The sequence below is a fragment of the Microcebus murinus genome, chromosome 9, assembly GCF_040939455.1.
Source record: "Microcebus murinus isolate Inina chromosome 9, M.murinus_Inina_mat1.0, whole genome shotgun sequence".
NCBI classification, from domain to species: Eukaryota; Metazoa; Chordata; class Mammalia; order Primates; family Cheirogaleidae; genus Microcebus; species Microcebus murinus.
Window position 1 is genome coordinate 48,910,283 of NC_134112.1, and position 7,292 is coordinate 48,917,574.

Sequence of the window (7,292 nt, forward strand, 5' to 3'; positions counted from 1 at the left end):
TGTAATTCTTTTTCAAGTACCCCTTATAAATTATGTTGAGAGAAATGTGCCATTTTGGTGTTCCTTTCTCTATAAAGGCTATATCTTTGACCTAGAGTGTGAGAAGAGAAAGAAATCAATTATCTGATTTGTTAGACTTCCTCAACCCCAGCAATGCACTGGGATGTAATTATGAACAGGACAGACCACAGTCTGTATGCTTAGGAAACCTAGAGATCGATGGAAGATAGAGACATAAATAGACAATTGATGCAGGGAGGGATAAATGCCAAGCCAGGAGGGACACAGGAACCCCAGGGAGGGGGCCATGAAATAGGTATTAAATATTGACTGGTAGTGTTGGAAGTGTCTGGATGGGGGGTCAGGGTAGTCTTTCCTTGGATAGTGATGACTAAGCTGAGCCCTAATGTATAAAAAAGAATTAGTGATCTGAAAAGAGTGAGCAGAGTGCACGGTGGCCCGCAGGCAAGCAAGCACAGCATGTTTGGGGAACCCAAATAACTTGATCAACTCTGTTTTCCATTCCTTGAACACTTTCTACCACTCTGCTTTTATTTCTTACACAGGCTTCTTTTCTCATTGGATTTATGCCCTATAGGTCTTTTCTTTTCACGGAAGATGTTTGGCAGTTATGAAATCACGGAAGATTTCATGGCTCTTTAATGTAACTCTGGGGACAAGAGGTCAGGTTCACTTTTATCTAATGAGGATTTTAAGCTTCTTACTTGCCAACATATATCAGAGATCCTTGAAATCGCCACACAATACACAGAACACACAGCACTCAGGGTGGGCAGATCACGTTGTCAGGCTTGTGCCCCCTCCTCCTCCTCTCTCAGCAGTAACCACCTGCTTGTTGCAGGATGTGTGCTACCAGGATGATGAGAGGGACCTGGGAAAACTATAAAACTAAACGAGCAACCTATATAAACTTCTGTTAAAGTTTAATTCCTTGACATGGACTTGAAATGGAATCTGTCTTTTTCTAGCATGTTATGAGCCAGACTATCACCACAGGACCTCAGGAGATTGTGGTTCCTAACAGCATGGTAACATCCATGGAGAAGGGTCTCTTTTCTCCACAATCCTCTTAGTTCCTACACAGATTTGCCACCTCCTCATGTTCTGCTCCATCTCTCTGCTGCAGTATTTCCTGATTCTTCTGTGGTATCAAGTCTGACCACCATGCCATGGATGTTTGCTGGAGACGCCCAATACCCATGTACATCCATGCTGAGGCTGAGACTGCCCAGCTACATTGTGACTTATTGTGGCCAAAGCTGCAAGAATTTTCCTTGTTCCCTAGGGAGGAAGGACATATCACACTATAGTCTTGAGATCACATTATGTGTTTTGGTTGCCCACATCAAACTTTTGCCTTAAGGGTGGCATATAGTTGATTTAAATTTTCCTTTCTGCTGTTTAGATGTTGCTACTAATCCATGTTTCTATGATCTATTATGCTGATGTTTATCTATTGATACAGGGCCTTCTATTTAACTCTGTTATATTTATTATCTTGCTATATTTAGATCAACATTCTAAGCTATTCTGATCTTTTTGAATTCGGAAAGTGAACCAGTATCTTTGGTATCTTTCCATTTGTATTACGTGAAAACTTGGAACACATGATTTTTTTTTGTCTTTATCTAATTTATTGTTGAATATATTTAGCAGTATAGGGCCATCAGTGGAGCCATGCCTGTGGCTCTAACCAGTTTAGCTACCAGGGTTCATCTGGAAGCCATTGCCCACTTACAGCGAGTGAAACCACCAACAGATGAAATGCAGATGAGCCTGGGTTTCTGGGTGGAAGGAATCCCCTCACCAAAGGGCCAGAGCTCTGGGTGCTTTGAAAGCAATGACTAGTTCTGCATCCACCACTTTGAAGTCCTCCCAAACACTCTCTCCTGCCTAGTACTCTCCTCAGCTTTTCTTTAAAACTCTCAAGATAAGGATATCCCTGTTACAAATCTCTTACCCTGGAAAATGGGATAGATCAACTACCCCTGACCTTCTAATGATAGTTATCCTCAGTGATCTAAGGTGCCTTATCCACCTAAAGTGTCTTAAAATGAGGTATTTGCTTATTTACTTTCAACAAGTACCACCAAGTACAATGTGACTTCTCTCATTGAATAAGGGGAAACATCATTACAGGCTTGATGTTTCATAGTCGTCTCCTCTGTGAGGAAATCTTGTTCCCTTAAGTGTTCTTAGTTTGCTGTTGGTTCTCTCATGTGACAGTCACTTAAACGTTGGCAGTATGTGGGGCTTTAGATAGGACATAGCACAGAAACCCCCACACTTAATCCTTAAAATGCCCACTTCTTAGAATTGGGCAAGAAGCAATATAGTTACCAGTGGCCAAGCCGAGTTGAGGCCAGTGGCTGTGAGCTAACATGGTATGAAGTAGTTCTAGTAAACCATGACCTCTGCTCCCAGAGGTGGTACAGATTTTCTGATTTATCTCTCCTCTCTTATCCCTGGGACACGAAAATCAGCTCCTCTGGCTTTTCCTGGGCTAAAGAGCCCTACGATGCTACAGGAGCCACAGGTGTCTGTCTACTGACCGGTTCTCCTTTACGTAAGTGCATTGCATGGGGCTCATACTAAAAAATGATGATTCCAAAGAGCTGAGGTGGTGTCTGAGAATTGTTTTTAAACAGCCCCTTTTTCATGGTGCAGCTCAGCCATGTTTGTATCAGGGGACTCCGTTGTGTCAGATGGGTTATTTTTGCATATCTGAGAGGTTCACTGTGGATCAAAATATACTCCAGTGGCCCCTGCTCCACTCCAGGAACAGTTGTTCTCTTCGTCTTCACATCTGATCACCCATTGAGTGCTCAAGTTCCACAAAGCAACCCCACCTAGTGCAGAGTAACCCTCTAGGAATGGGAACTATATTACATCTCAGAACAGCCCTTCTAAACTTTGTTTTCTTGTGATGAGTTGCATTATTTTGTTTATACATATTTATATCTCCCAGTTTCTCATAAAGAGGATGGCACAGAAAAGGTGCTTAATAATTTTTTATTTAGTTGATTTTATAACATTGATGATAAAGAGGAAGAAGAAAAAACATTTTAATTTCTGTTCCATGTGCTTTATTATTTATTGTTTTATTCATGTTATTCCTATTTTAACATAATGATCCTCATACTCTCGGTAAATGTTTTATGTGCTGGGCTTTTGCATTATGTTGCCTACAGCTTTGGTCTTTTCCGAGCAGCTAGAGTCAGTCAGGAGATTGTAATGGGAAATATAAGTCAGTATCAAACTATTTTTACTTTCTATTTCAGCCAGGAAATAAACACAGATCTTCACAGGTGTAATGATAGCTTCCGCTGAGTTACCTAGCCCCCTCTTTGAGACCAGTTAATAAATCTTAAACTAATTTCATTCTTAAGCATATGATTTTATATACATATCTCCAGCAGGAACCTATTGGAAAGCTATTGTTTATTGGAGTCTGGAAGAAGTAGTAGAGGACCTGGGCTATAGCTCTGACTTTTCCAGTAGCTCTGTTCCTTGTATGTTTTTATCTTTTTCATTTAAAAATCATATAATCTCATACTGTAGACTCCAAGCTCATCTTGAAGAACATCAGATTTGCTTTTTTAAAGCCTTAATTAGTGGACATGATGAGAAAGTTACATTTGTTCATTATCCATGGTCAATAAAACCTTATTGTAGTTGTAGCAAAGATTTTTTTTAAAAAATTCTTTTTTTTTTAATCTAAAGTTTTGCATAATGAAATATTGACTTATTCCTAAGTAGACTGCTATAATTTGAGTATATTATATTTGGTTTATTTTACTAACAAATAAGAAACATTCTCAAATAAATTAAAATATAGGCTAGTTCAATAAAAGATAATCAGCAAATAGAAGTAACTAAATGCAGCAGATGGCTTTTTTAGCCCAGAAATTAATATAAAAATTGTAAATCAGCATTGCTTTTATTAGGAAAATCCAGTCAACATTTATGTTAAATCACCCCTATGGTCAAGTAATATTTATAATTCCCCCTGGTCTATAAAAAAGGAATTCCATTTGGAATTCTTTGAAAAGTGATACACAATTGCTCCAAACAATTGTAGAAAAAGTGGTTCTGGGCCATGATGGTGTTTAGCACATTCTGAACTAGCCTCATGAGATCAATGCAAAATTTTCTGGAATTGATGTTGTTTGTGTTTTTTTCAAGTCCCTGAGGGGCATATGATACTATACCCAGGTGCAGCTGTTGGTTATATTTTTTAAGTGTTAAGAAATAACCTCTTCCTATTTCCATCCTGCATGTCAGACTGTGAAAAGTCCCTTTAAATGGTTCCTGAAAATATTACTTTAGTATCACAAATAATTTCTTATTTACATTAATAAATACTGAAGCATGAAAACAATTTTAACTATTGAAACAAATTCCCATGGCTATTTTCATACCTTTTTTGTAAATCTGAAATTGTCTCAAATTAAAGAGTTAAAAAAATAAATTCAATAGTGTAGAGAGAAAGAGAAAGAATATACAATCAAATGACATTGACTATTTTAAATTATACTCCACTGGACTTCACCAGATTTCTTATATACAGTATGTGTAGTAAACTATATAGGCTATGTCCTAAAAAACTTTGGGGAAATATACAAAAAAAGTAGCAAATTCAAAACTGATTGTGTTTGTGTTTGGTGTTTTTTTGTCTGCTTCTTCATTTCTTTGACACTTATCAGAGACACTAAAATACCCTTGTACCACATTAACTCAAAAATGACAAAATTGACTCTAATCATCTTTGCTACTGTGGACTTGGTGACAATAATAAGCAAATGCTGTACAGTTATTTACACTGCATTGACTTCTAAATTAGAATAGCAGGGATGAAAGATACCATTATCCAAGTGGAAAAATAGCACAATGCAATTTTCTATTAAAAATTATAATTTTTTGCATGATCATAATATCTATTTAAAAGGTTCCATTATGTTTGAATCACCTGCCCTGTGCCATCAGAGATGATGAGAATAGAACTAGCTTAATTGTCATTTTCTTGCAGAATGAGTTTATAAAACAATAGAACATAGTTCTTGCCATTGCTCCTGCTGCAGGAAGCTCTGGCATTTGGCAGTAAAGCCTGCGTGTTGAGGGGGTGGTAACTTGATGTACTGTATCCACCAGATGTGATGCTCGTTGAGCTCGACTCCTCAGCCAAATCTGGAAGATTATTCACAGGAAATTAGATTGTAAATGCAGATAGGATTTTTAATATTCTGGCTGCCCACATTTTTCCAATTGTATAATGGGATGATAAGTAAGGTTAGAATGGTACAGCCCTTACTCATCATCATATAGACAACCTTGAAAATAAGAGAGGAAGAAATCATTTCTGCCCTCTGTGCATCCCTGAGGAGAGGAAGGAGGGTGCAAATAGATTTGCAAAATGGCTCCTGTTACCCCTTGCTGGAAGCGTAATTGCTTTGGTAGTGCTCCTGTGTAATCGTCTGTCTGCTATAAGAATGATATCTAGGAATTATGCTGTATCTTCTCAAATTCATAGCATATTTTTAACTGGGTGACAATCAAGAGAGTAGTAATACAAAGGGATGATGGTGGCCACAAGGTTGACTTCTAACTTTACTTTCCACCCTGCCAATCCTTTCCTGCCCCAGTATTCTCTTAGCCCCAATCATACCTTAGCTTCCTGATGGAGTGGTAGGCAAATATTTTCCAGACTTAACAAGACTGAATACTATCATTCGGTCTGTATCCACAGTGTCTGTATTAAGTTCGTATGAAGTTATAGCACTCTTGACTTCTACTGTCTTTGTCATAGGGTGCAGGGAGGTATTGAGTTATGATACTTTTAATACCAAGTTTATCCTAGCACAGTTTATTACATTTTACAAACTTCTAAGTTATTCTAACTATTTTTAAAATCTATAGCTCTATCATCTGAATTATTATCTCCATGTATTGAATATGGTCAACTGGATTGAACTTTGTTACTTTTGAGGTTCTTTCCTAAAATTTATTGTTAAATTTTTTTCCTTTTTCCTTTTTTTGCTATTCTCATAGTATATTTCTTCCCTTGACCAATTAAAAGGTTAGAAACATGACCTAAATCCTTTCTGTGGCAAGAGTGCTAGTTTCTCCCACAGTATCCGTTTACATTTTGTTCCAAGGTAGTGGAAACCCCTATTTTTAGGTAGGCAGATAATATCTGGAATAAAAACTTCTTTTCTCTGCCCTCTTTACATCTAGGTGTAAGCATGTAACTTAATTCTTATCAATGGGGTGTGAATAGAATGAAGTGTTATGTGGTAGTTTCTAGAACTTTTCTTAATCAATAGCAAAGGTATTTCCTTTTCTCATTCTATATGTCCTTTCCTTCACCCTGTCACCTAGGAAGCAGATGTGAGTAAAATCTGCCATTTGGAACCATATGGATTAGGTCCTGAGAAATGGTTGAGCAGAGAGCACTGAGAAGTGTGGTTCCCTCAGGATTTCAGGAAGGAAAGTACCAGCTCTAGGCTGTCTACCTCCAGCAGATTCTATGTGGGTGGCTGCTATTTGACTTCTGAGCTCTGTACAATATAGGGATAAAATTGGAGATAGATTTTGTTTTCTTATCCTGAGTATTCTTATATTTCATGACGAAATGACTATGTGGGTTCTTTATTCATTCGTTCTACTTAGCACTAGGTAGTAGTTTTTGATGGAAAGATCACCTCTGAGAAAATGCCTTTTCTTATTCCCCTGACAATTACTCCTCAATCTCCTCTGTTCTGTCTTTATAGAAATCCTATTAGTTAGATCTCCTAAGTTGATAATTTCTGTGTCTCACTTTTATTCTTTCTTTCCTTCTCTCTTTTTATTTTTTACTCTGTAATCTGGGAGATTTCCAAAATTTTGTCATCTAGCTCAATACCTTCCTCCCCAATAAACATATATACCTTTGGGCTTTATTTTTAAAGTGCTTTTCCATTGCTTGAATTATCCAGGTTTACTCTAGTGTGAATTGTTCAATTTCCTATATATTTATCATGGCCTTTCACTTTCATGATGTTTTATTTTGGATCTGTGATCATAATCTTTTTATATTTTAGGATAAGAACATTTATTAGTGATTCCAGGTGTTAAGTAGGTTATCATGTAAACTGGCAGGTCTCTCTGTGGATGAGTAAAAAGACAGTGAGCAATTAACTTGGGAAACTCCCAATTGACCAGAAAAAGGAGAGAGATTTTCTAGGTGCCAAGGAACATTCTAACCTAGTTTTACAAAAGCAATTTAGTTTATT